The sequence below is a fragment of the Cervus canadensis genome, chromosome 16, assembly GCF_019320065.1.
Source record: "Cervus canadensis isolate Bull #8, Minnesota chromosome 16, ASM1932006v1, whole genome shotgun sequence".
Lineage (NCBI taxonomy): Eukaryota > Metazoa > Chordata > Mammalia > Artiodactyla > Cervidae > Cervus > Cervus canadensis.
In genome coordinates this window covers 41,762,173-41,774,602 of record NC_057401.1, presented here as the reverse complement: position 1 = coordinate 41,774,602, position 12,430 = coordinate 41,762,173, and positions in this window count along the sequence as shown.

Below are 12,430 nucleotides of genomic sequence, written 5' to 3'. Positions count from 1 at the left end.
GAAGATGGTGAAATAATACATAAATTTCGACTTAGAGATGATCAGAATTACACAGAAAAAGAGCTGACAGAGGATAAAAACAATAACTAAAAAAATTAAGTCTCATGATTAGTTGTAAATGAGAATTTGGTGAAAAGTTATCAAAATCTAGATATACTCTAGTTTTTAAAATGTGTAAGAATAATGAAAAAGCTACACAAGCTAACCAGAGTAATAAGGACAAAGAGACAGAAGTAGCAGTTGGGCTTTCTATAGGATTCTTTCCATAAAAATGGACATCAGCTATGAATAAAGGGAAAATAATGAGATCAAAAAGAAAACTAAATTATTCATTAAATATTTAAGTGTGGATGCAAATAAAAGATATTTTCAAATACAAAGTACATTTTTATTTTTATAAAAACCTCACAAAACACCCCCCATAACCATGAAAATCATAAATATAAATTCCAGATGTGAAGTTGTTATGTAAAAGATCTAATAATGAGAGGTGAAAATAGGAAAGACTAGAAATTCTTTTAAATAAATATAACTAGTTATAAAACCTATGTGACTATCAAATTTGGGAATGATAAATCTATCCAATAAAAAATTAATAATCATTTTCCACTTCTAAAATTTTAATGTATGATATTTATAAAAAGCTCAAAATATGAAAGGTTTTACAAGATCTGTATCAAATTTATAGAAGAGTTGTGTAATATTTTTAAATATTTTGTTATTATTATCACTACCTCCAGTGGCTCAGGGGTAAAGAATCCACTTGCAATGCAGGAGACTCAGAAGTTGCAGGTTCAATCCTTGGGTCAGGAAGATTCCCTGGAGAAGGAAATGGAAACCCACTCCAGTATTCTTGCCTGGAAAATCCCATGCACAGAGGAGCTCAGCAGGTCTACAATCCATAGGGTCACAAATAGTAGGACACAACTGAAGAGACATACATTGCTACATAGTGTAGCAAACATACATTATAGCCATCCTATAATTTTTATCATTAGCACTCTGCTTATTGTTACTATTTAGTCTGTCTCTTAGCAAGAAGGTATATACAGTCATGCCAAAAAAGTTAGTTAAAACAGAAACATATTTTTTATAAAGCTCAGAAAACACTGAATAACTTATTACAAAGTAAGAAGTATTTCTTAAAGCACTTAAAATCTTTGATTATGCAGTGTAAGTATAAAGTGATAACAAAATAATAAATTTTAATGATTAAAATTTGTTTTTTACCATTGAGAAGAAGATTATCACATTTATATATGACAATCAGCCATGTTGTACTTGGAATAAATCTCATACATATAAAAAAATTATAAAACAATAAACATAGATCCTACAATTTCATTGAGTTCCAATACCAGAGGTCAAAATTTGAGGAAAGACAGTCAATAAAATTTGTACAGTGTATTCAAATGGAGGAAGATATGAAGGGACAGAGCTCTCAAAGCCTTTACGGAAGTCTTCTTGAATCATCAGCTGAGTATCTACCTGAAGACACATAAGGTGAGTCACTGAAGCTAGAAAAGATAAATTACTGCAGGAGAAAATTAAATTTATTTATCATACAAAGCCAGAAATTGAGTTCCCAGTGTCCAGAGCAGAGAAATCTTATTAAACAAATAGGGCATTCATAAATAAGTACCACATCTCAGTGGGCAAGTATCCCTTAGAAGGAATGGAACAGCCCTCACAGTCAACGAAAAAGTCCGAAATGCAGTACTTGGGTGTAACCTCAAAAATGACAGAATGATCTGTTTGTTTCCAAGGTAAACCATTCAATATCACAGTAAGTCAAGTCTATGCCCCAACCACTAATGTCAAAGAAGCTGAAGTCAAACGTTTCTATGAAGTCTTACAAGACATTCTATAACTAATAACAAAAAAAGATGTCCTTTTCATCATAGGGAACCGGAATACAAAAGTAGGAAGTCAAGAGATACCTGGAGTAACAGGCAAGTTTGGCCTTGGAGTACAAAATGAATCAAACAGAGTTTTGCCAAGAGAACACACTGGTCGTAGCAAACACCCTCTTTCAACAACACAAGAGATGACTCTCCATATGGACATCACCAGAAGGCCATAACCAAAATCAAGTTGATTATATTCTTGGCAGGTGAAGATGGAGACGCTCTATGCAATCAGCAAAAACAATACTGGGAGCTGACTATGGTTCAGAGCATGATCTCCTTATTGCAATATTCAGACTTAAATGGAAGAAACTAGAGAAAACCATTAGGCCATTCAGATCTAACCTAAAAAATTCCCTTATGATTATACAGTGGAAGTGACAGATAGTTTCAAGGGATTAGATCTGATAGAGTGCCTGAAGAACTATGTACAGATGTTTGCAACATTCTACAGGAGGCAGTGACCAAAACCATCCCCAAGAAAAAGAAATGTAAGAAAGCAAAATGGTTGTCTGAGGAGGGCTTACAAACAGCTGAGAAAAGAAGAGAAGCAAAAAACAAAGGAGAAAAGGAAAGATATACCTAACTGAATGCAGAGTTCAAGAGAAAAGCAAGGAGAGATGAGAAAATAATTCTTAAGTGACCAATGCAAATAAACAGAGGAAAACAATAGAATGGGAAAGACTAGAGATCTCTTCAAGAAAATTAGAGATACCAATGGGCACAGTTTAGGAAAAAACTATAAGGACCTAACAGAAGCAGAGATTAAGAAGAGGTGGTAAGAATATACAGAAATGTATAAAAAAAAGGTCTTAATGACAGGATAACCGCGATGGCATGGCCACTTACCTAGAGCCAGATATCCTGGAGTCTGAAGTCAAGTGGGTCTTAGGAAGCATTACTATGAACAAAGCTAGTGGAGATGGTGGAATTTCAGCTGAGTTATTTCAAAACCTAAAAGATGATGCTGTTAAAGTATTGTGCTCACTAAGCCAGTTGGAAAACTCTGAAGTGGCCATAGGACTGGAAAATGCCAGTTATCATTCCATTCCCCAAAAGGGGCAATGCCAAAGGTTTTTCAAACTACCATACAATTTGCTCATTTCACATGCTAGCATGATAATGTTCAAAATCATTCAAGTTAGGCTTCAAAAGTACGTGAACTGAAAACTTCCAGATATAGAAGCTGGATTTAGAAAAGGCAGAGGAACCAGAGATCAAATTGCTAACATCCATTGGATCATCAAAAAGCAAGAAAATTCCAGAAGAACATCTATTTCTGATTTACTGACTATGCCGAAGCCTTATCAGTAACTTCAGATATGCAGATGACACCACCTTTATGGCAGAAAGCAAAGAGGAACTAAAGAGCCTCTTGATGAACATGACAGAGTAGAGTGAAAAAGCTGGCTTAAAGCTCAACATTCAAAAAACTAATATCATGGCATCTGGTCCTATCACTTCATGGCAAATAGGTGGAGAAACAATGGAAACAGTGACAGACTGCTTTCTTGGGCTCCAAAATCACTGCAGATGGTGACTGCAGTCATGAAATTAAGATATTTGCTCCTTCGAAGAAAAGCTAGCTAGGCAACCTAGACAGCATATTAAAAAGCAGAGACATCACTTTGCAACAAAGTCTGTCTAGTCAAAACCATGGTTTTTCTGGTAGTCATGTATGGATGTGAAAGTTGGACTATAAAGAAAGCTGAGTGCCGCAGATTTGATGCTTTCGAACTGTGGTGCTGGAGAAGACTCTTGAGAGTCCCTGGGATGATTGAGATCATCCCAGTCAATCCTAAAGGAAATCAACCCTGAATATTCATTGGAAGGACCAATGCTGAAACTCTAATACTTGGCCACCTGATGCAAAGAGCTGATTCATTAGAAAAGCCCCTGATACTGGGAGGAAAAATTGAAGGCAGAAGGAGTAAGGGGAAGATAGAGGATGAGATAGTTGGATAGAATCACTGACTCGGACATGAGCTTGCACAAGCTCCAAGAGTTGGTGATGGACAGGGAAGTCTGGTGTGTTGCAGCCCATGGAGTCACAGAGTTGGACAGGACTGAGTGACTGAACTGAACTGAAAAAACAAAACAAAACAAAACTGAATGCCCAATGCTGACTTAATGATAGGTAAGTTTCCATGTGGCCCTATTTCATTACCCTCTTCTCTATTCCCCATTTTCCATAGAAGAAGTCCAAGTTCCTCATTTCCTTTTCCAGAGGTAGTTCATCTGTATTGAATGGTATGTCATGAGTTCTCCAAAGGAAGTCAGCTGGGGATTTGAGAACACATCATCTCCTGAATCTCCTTTACTCTGATAAGCTCTGAGGCTACTACCAGAACCATGATCCCTGCTGCTCCACATCCATCTCCCAGACTCAGACACATCTTGTCTTTAGTAACTACAAAACTTAGCTTTCAGATAAAATCTAACTTGCCTGTAAATTATTTATAGAACATTTGCATGTTTTTAAAGTACTATTTAGAAAAATGAAAAAAATTGCTGACAGTAAACCAGTGGCAGACCAGGAATGGAGAAAACACATATTTTAAAATGTAACTCTATTATATCATGTTTACCATAAGAAACAACATCGTGCAATATTACAATAAATGTTTCAGGTGTTTTACCATACAATTTCATTCAAAATTTACAATTTCATTCACTATTATGGCAAAATGGGCCTAAGGTTCTCCAAGATGTATTACTAACCACTAAAACAAATAACAATATTTATATAAAATGATACTTTATATAATTTTTAAAATTTATTTCAGTCCAACACAACAGTGATTGAACAACAAAAATAAAGCATACAAAGGAGACAATAAGAAAATATTGGTGTTACATAAAAATAGGTCAATATCTTAACACTTAAATTTCTACAGACAATGTCAAATTTTTTAACAAATGTTTTTTACTTGCCCCAGGAGGAAAAAAAAGATACAGAGGATATAGACTTTGCATTAAAAATTATTAAACCTGCAAAATATGTTTTAACTTTTAGACAATTTTTCAACCCTGTGCTTGCAAACTGCTCTAAATTAAAGGTACATGTTAAATTTTGCAAAAGCTATTCTGGATATGGCTCTGGGAATTAACAGTGCAGGTGCAGAGCACATTTATACAACAAAAAGAAAATATGAATTGCTTATATAAAAAGAAAGTGTACAGAAGAGTGACAGAGAAGGGCAAACACTGAAGACCTTCAAACTACCCAGGATGCGTCTCATTATTGTAGTTGTTGTTGTTCAGTCAGTCGTGTCCAACTCTCTGCAACCCCATGACTGCAGCATGCCAGGCTTCCCTGTCCTTCACCAACTTCTGGAGCTTACTCAAACTCATGTCCATTGAGTCGGTGATGCCATCCAACCATCTCATCCTCTGTCATCCCCTTCTCCTGGCTTCACTCTTTCCCAGCATCAGGGTCTTTTCTAATGAGTCGGTTCTTTGCATCAGGTAGTCTAAGTATTAGAGCTTCAGAATCAGTCCTTCCAACAATTATTCAGGGTTGATTTCCTTTAGGATTGACTGGGTTGATCTCCTTGCAGTCCAAGGGACTCTCAAGAGTCTTCTCCAACACCACAGTTCAAAAGCATCAATTCTTCGGCGCTCAGCTATCTTTACAGTACAACTCTCAACATCCATACATGATTACTGGAAAAATCATAGCTTTGACTATATGAATATTTTAGGCAAAGTAATGCCTCTGCTTTTTAATAAACTGTCATTGTTTGAGACTTCCTTCCAAACATACCCATTCTGTTTCAGTCTTACACAGCACTAATAACTCTGATTACATAAATATAGCATCAAGCTTCTTCAGTTGGTAAGCATGTATTTCTTCAGAATTCCTCTAAAGATAGGAAATTTCAGTTTAACTTCATAATTTGAGGGAGTTTCCTTGAACTGGTAAATTTTTTCATTGATGTGTGGTTAGTAATTTAAGTACAGTTAATTAGAGTATTATAGAAAAGAAAGTCAATACTTTAGCCATATAGCTACTTCAATATTTAGTGCTAGGGACTGAACTATATCCCAAATTTCATATGCCACAGCATTAAACCCAGCATGACTGCATTTGGAGATAGGGTCTATAAGGAGGTAATTAAGGTTAAATAAGGTAAAGAGTCCACCTTCAATGCAGGAGATCCAGGTTCAATCCCTGGCTGGCAAAGATTCTCTGGAGAAAGGAATGACTACCCACTCCAGTATTCTTGCCTGAAGAATTCCATGGAGAGAGGAGTCTTGCAGGCTACCCTCCATGTGTTCGCAGAGTCAGAAACAATTGAGCAGTTAACACTTTCATTTTTTACTTCAATGTCAATATAACATTGTAAATCAACTATAATTTAATATAATACATAAATTTAAATGATGTCATAAAGTGAGGTCCTGATATAATAGGACTAGTGTCTTTGTGAGAAGGGCATGGCAAACCACTCCAGTAGTCTTTCCTGGAGAATCCCCATGGACAGAGGAGCCTGGTGGGCTACAGTCCATAACATCACAAAGAGTTAGACACAACTGCAGTGACTTAGCACAAGCACTCAGTGTCCTTATAAGAGGCACCAGAGAGCTTGTACTCTCTCTTTCGCCCTCCCTCACCCTGCCACATTTGCAGGTAGATAGCTGCATCAAGAGTGTGTTAACCAAAACTAAACTCTTCCAGAGAATGATCTTGGACTTTCCAGCCTTCAGAACTGTAAGAAAATAAATTTCTGTCATTTAAGCCACCTACTGTTATGGCATCTTGAGTCAAGTAAGATGCTTATTATACTCAAATTTGCATTTGGGAACAATTACATGTTTATGGTTATGAGTGGGGGTATGTTAAAGAGAAAACTAACTCTGCAAAATTCTGCAGATGGATGGGTGGATGGATAGATAAAATTGTTAAAATATTCTTCCTACAATTCCTAGGAGTGAATAACATATGGTATGTCCATGTTCATCATGTCCTGCTATGAAATGTCTCTATTCAAACCATTCTTGAGGAAGACTTCTTGGGTGGTCTGGAAACATATCGGTGAAAGCAAAAAGCAGGTGAAGGTAAAAATTCTCATAGGATGTTTAACCATCTTCCTCAAGTAATTGCATGATCACTTACATCTCAGAGATGTAAGTAAAAAGTAGGATTCTTACATGCAAGTGGACAAAGTAATATGCAAAGTAGACAAAGGAGAATCTTCCAAGCAGAATGAAAATCATGTATTAGTAAGGAGGCATTAAATCTAGAGGAATTAGGACTAGTGCAACAGAAGCTAGGATTGGAAAGGAAAGATGGAGAGCTATGCTAGGGGTTTTATATAAATATATATATATAAGTATGTAACTATGCATATATATGTATATTTCCATGTCATAGATTGTGGAGTTTATGTCAATACAAATGGTAAAACAGATTATTATAATCATGGAGTTACATGATCGGATGTGTATTTCTACAGATCACTCTAGTTATGGTGTGTGAAGTTGGTTCCAGGATTAGAAATGAATGTGGAGAAAGTATGTATTTGGTCAATGAAGCTGTCCAAGTGTGTATAAAAAGTATTAAATGGAACTAGGGCATACTAAGGAATTTTTAGAAAGAGGACTTAGTGATAAATTATTAAGAAAATGTGCAAGTCACCTATGGGAGATTCTGAGAAGTATATTTAAACACTTAAGTAAATGGCTGCACATTCACTGAGATTGAAGAGTCTAGGTGAAGAAAAAGTAGGGAGAGTGAGGGCTGATTATTTTGGGGGTGTATTTTTGGACATTTAATGGAAACTGTTACATATGAAGTTAATTACAAATACAAACAACACAAAAGAGTTGTCTGGGCTAGAGATAACTGATTGGGAAGTAATTTCATATACATAGTAATAAAGTCAAAATAGAAAAGAAGACCTAGTTTAACTACTACATGATGGTGAAAGTTTATACATGAAGGAGCCCATAAGAAAAGGAATGCAGGAAACTAAAATCCATGCATACTGTGACAAAAAAAAGTGACAACAGACATATTTCAAAAGGAATGTGTGCTGGGCTGTGTGAAACACTGCTGCTAAATCAAAAGTTGTGTCTAAAATTGCTGATCAGATTTATTGGATGGAAATCTCTGGTGTGGTCCTTTCAGACATTAACCATAAAATTCAAAAGAGTTTGGAAATGAAAGAGGTTGAGGAAAAGAAACTTCTTCACAAAGTTTTTCTAGGAGAATATGCAGGGAATTAGGACAATACAGGTAAGAGGAGATAAAATTCTCTAACTTTTTGAGACATTTTAGACTTACAGAAGAGTTGCTCAGATAATACAGAGGGTCAGCATATATATTTTTAGGTATTTTGTTTTTAAAAAAAAAAAATGTTCTTTATGAGAGACACAGGAAGAATGTTTTTAAAAGCTATTGAAGTTGTCCAAACTTGCTTGTCTATAACACAATTCCTGTAAGATAATGAGTAATAGATAGTATGAGTCTCCTGAAAATGCTATCACATTCAAGACACTACTAGAGAAGATGGCTTTCAATGTATAATTATGAGGAAGGAAGGAAAAAATATGAGTTTCTATGTAGGAATATATGGAAATTTGATGCTATGAATTTAAAGAGTTTGTCTCCTAATGTTTTCTGCTTTTCTGTGTATTGGAAGATGGAATAATCTTGTTACTTTGATGTAAATGGGAAATGAGGCTCTGAACTGAAGGCCTGGAAGGAACAAAAACTTAGATCCCTCTCGGGGGGTTGTGAGGATGGGTGAGCATAGAGACTGTGGGTTTGCCAAACAATTGGAGGTAGTCAGATCCTTAGCCTGGCCACCCACCTGGATCTCTGATTTTTCTCTCTCTAGTCCTATAGCTGGCATAGGCTGGAAAAGGCAGTTTAAAGAATATGGCCAGAGGTGTAACTGGGCTTAGACTTTGAGAGAAAAACAAGCAAAACAATTTCTCAAGCATGAATAAAAGAGAGTTTGGAATCAAAAGCCAAGGGATTTAAAACAGAGAAACAGAAATGAGACAAAAAGCCCTATGGATGAAAAAGTAGAAATGTGATGGATTGGAAATCCCAGTAAAGAAGAGCAGGCATGGTGGGGCCTTGGACTACAAAAGGTGGAATTATGGTAAGTGATCATAAACTTCCTCTCCAGACTAATTTTTAAACTAATTAAGTGTACAAATACCCAATGAGATTTCTCATTAAATTTTGTTATGTGTATACACCCACAAGGGAAAATAATATATTTACACTGTTGGACATTCTCAGTCAAAAGTATGTTAAATAGTTCACGCAAACCTTACTTTAAATTGTTTTGCAGTATTTGCTTATGGTCTGCAATACACCTTACAATTTTGTGCACAATTTGGCATTCCACTAGGTGTACACTCTCGTATCTTTAGCAAATTAAATGTTTAAGTCACCAAATTCATGACTGTTTCTTTAGCTATTGAGCAGAATTTGGTAACAGGGACTCCATGGACTGTCAGGGAAAATGTTTTAGCAAGGGTGGCTCTGGCTATTTGAACCTATAATTAAATCTTATGCACACTTATTCTGACATCCTGGCTTCTTAAATTGTCAAAAGTAAACATTATACTTTATTTTGTGTATATTATCGATCTTTTGAATTTTAGTTTTCAATTCCATATCATGGATTAAAACAATAAAATGTTATTCTAATAGAAAAGTTGTCTTCTTTATTTCCTTTCAGGCAGCCTATTCTGAGGCTAAAAACAATGGTCAAATTGAATATTATACAATGTAAATTATCATGAAATGTAATATATTAGCACTGATATCTACTAATATTTACAATATCTATCAATGTTTTTTCCATGTTAAACTGAGAACTTCAAACAATGCCCAAGGAAAACTGCTCTAAGAGCATAATGCTAGATTTCTTGAAGTGTTTTGTTCCCCATCAGAGGATGAAACAAAGTGAGACCCAAGGAGATATAAAAAATAAGTAATCTGCTTAAGAACAAAAAATGGCCCTATGTTGGAACATAATGTGCCAGAAAAGTAGATTTGAAATGATACAGTATCTAGATGTGCACAGGGGCGGGGGAGATGGGAAATAGATGTGCCATAATGGAAGAGAAAGACTGCACAAAAGCAGTTCAGAAAGTACATTTCTATGCTGTTATCCCATTTTCCTTTTTCTTTCAGAAGCAATACCACTCCCAATTAATTTCCATCCATGCACATATTCACCACGTATTATTTAGAAGAGAAGCTGCTCCAAATTTTAACAGGAGATGAGATTATAAAAGGAGGAAAGTGTAATGATGTAGAAGATTGAAGGGAAAAAAAAAAAACAACCAAGAAATTAGATGAACAGAAATATAAAAGAAACCATATAGTTGTATTTAATATTATATCCAAACAATTTTGTTGCAAAAAACAGAAGCTGGCAAGACAAACCAGTGTGAAATTTCAGCCAGTGTTAAAAAGCGATTCATTTTGTCCTTTCCTCAAGATATATTTAGATAATAGTTCAATTTTGCTGACTTTTCACCAAATCAGCATTCTTAATTATTGTATGTAGGAACCATGTCCAAAATAATTCTCTCACTGAGGGTGGCATTTATTAATACATTTGGAAATGTTCTTCTAGCCCTTGCTATGTGTAAAGACTCGTGCGAGGTACTGAATTCTCCACAAAGAGTAAGATGTGATTTCCACTTACAAGGTCTTAGTCTATCGAGAAGATTGCCAAAACACACTTGGAATGTGCAAAGTGATAAAATGGCAATGCATTAGTTTCCTGTGCTTCCCATAAATACATCAGAAATTGGTGGCTTACATCTACAGAAATTTATTGTTTCACAGTTAGAGGCCTAATGCCTAAATCAAAATGCTGGCAGGGCTACACTTCCTCTCAAAACTATAGGGGAACATCTATTTTTACTACTTCAGATTCTGATGACTCCAAGTGTTCTGTGGCTTGGGGCTACACTGCTGAAGTTTCTCTGGGCCAGACAGTCTCCTCTTATGTTTTTCTCCTTTTCTGATCATCTCAAAATTGTCTCTCTCATAAAGATAAATGTGATTGTATTTAGGGCCCTTCTGGTTAATCCAAAGTAAGTTCTGTCAAGATTCTTAACATAATCACACCTTCTTCCATCGGTTCAGTTCAGTCGCTCAGTCATGTCCAACTCTTTATGACCCCATGGACTGCAGAAATCCAGGCTTCCCTGTCCATCACCAACTCCTGGAGCCTGCTCAAACTTATGTTCATCAAGTCCACGATGCCATTCAACCATCTCATCTTCTGTCATCCCCTTCTCCTCCTGCCTTCAATCTTTCCCAGCATCAGGGTCTTTTCCAATAAGTCAGTTCTTCACATCAGGTGGCCAAAGTATTGGAGGACTGAATATTCAGGGCAGATTTCCCTTAGGATGGACAGGTTGGATCTCCTTGCTGTCCAAAGGACTCTCAAGAGTCTTCTCCAACAACACAGTTCAAAAGCATCAACTCTTCGGCACTCAACTTTCTTTATAATCCAACTCTCACATCCATACATGACTAATGGAAAAACCATAGCTTTGACTAGATGGACCTTTGTCGGGAAAGGGATGTCTCTGCTTTTTAATAGGCTATCTAGGTTAGTTATAGCTTTTCTTCCAAGGAGCAAGCATCTTTTAATTTCAAGGCTGCAGTCACCATCTGCAGTGATTTTGGAGCACAAAAAAATAGTCTCTCAGTGTTTCTATTTGCCATGAAGTGATGAGACTAGATGCCATGATCTTAGTTTTCAGAAAGTTTAGCTTTAAGCCAACTTTTTCACTCTCCTCTTTCACTTTCATCAAGAGGCTCCATACTTCTTCTTCACTTTCTGTCATAAGGGTGGTGTCATCTGCCTATCTGAGGTTATTGATATTTCTCCTGGCAATCTTGATTCCTGCTTGTGCTTCATCCAGCTTGGCATTTTGCTTGATGTACTCTGCATAGAAGTTAAATAAGCAGGGTGACAATATACAGCCTTGACTTACTCCTTTCCCAATTTTGAACTAGTCTGTTGTTCCATGTCTGGTTCTAACTGTTGCTTCGTCACCTGTATGTAGATTTCTCAGGAGGCAGGTCAGGTGGTCTGGTATTCCCATCTCTTTAAGAATTTTCCATGGTTTGTTGTGATCCATACAGTCAAAGGCTTGGGCATAGTCAATAAAGCAGAAGTAAATGTTTTTCTGGAACTCTCACTTTTTTGATGATCTAACAGATGTTGGCAATTTGATCTTTAGTTCCTCTGCCTTTTCTAAAATCAGCTTGAACATCTGAATGTTCATGTTTTCATGTACTGTTGAGACCTGGCTTGGAGAATTCTGAGCATTACCTTGCCAGCATGTAAGAAAAGTGCAATTGTGCAGTAGTTTGAATAATTTTGGCATTGCCTTTTGGCATCAGAATGAAAACTGACCTTTTCCAGTCCTGTGACCACTGCTGAGTTTTCCAAATTTGTTGGCATATTGAGTCCAGCACTTTCACAGCATCATCTTTTAGGATTTGAAATAGCTCAACTGGAGTTCCA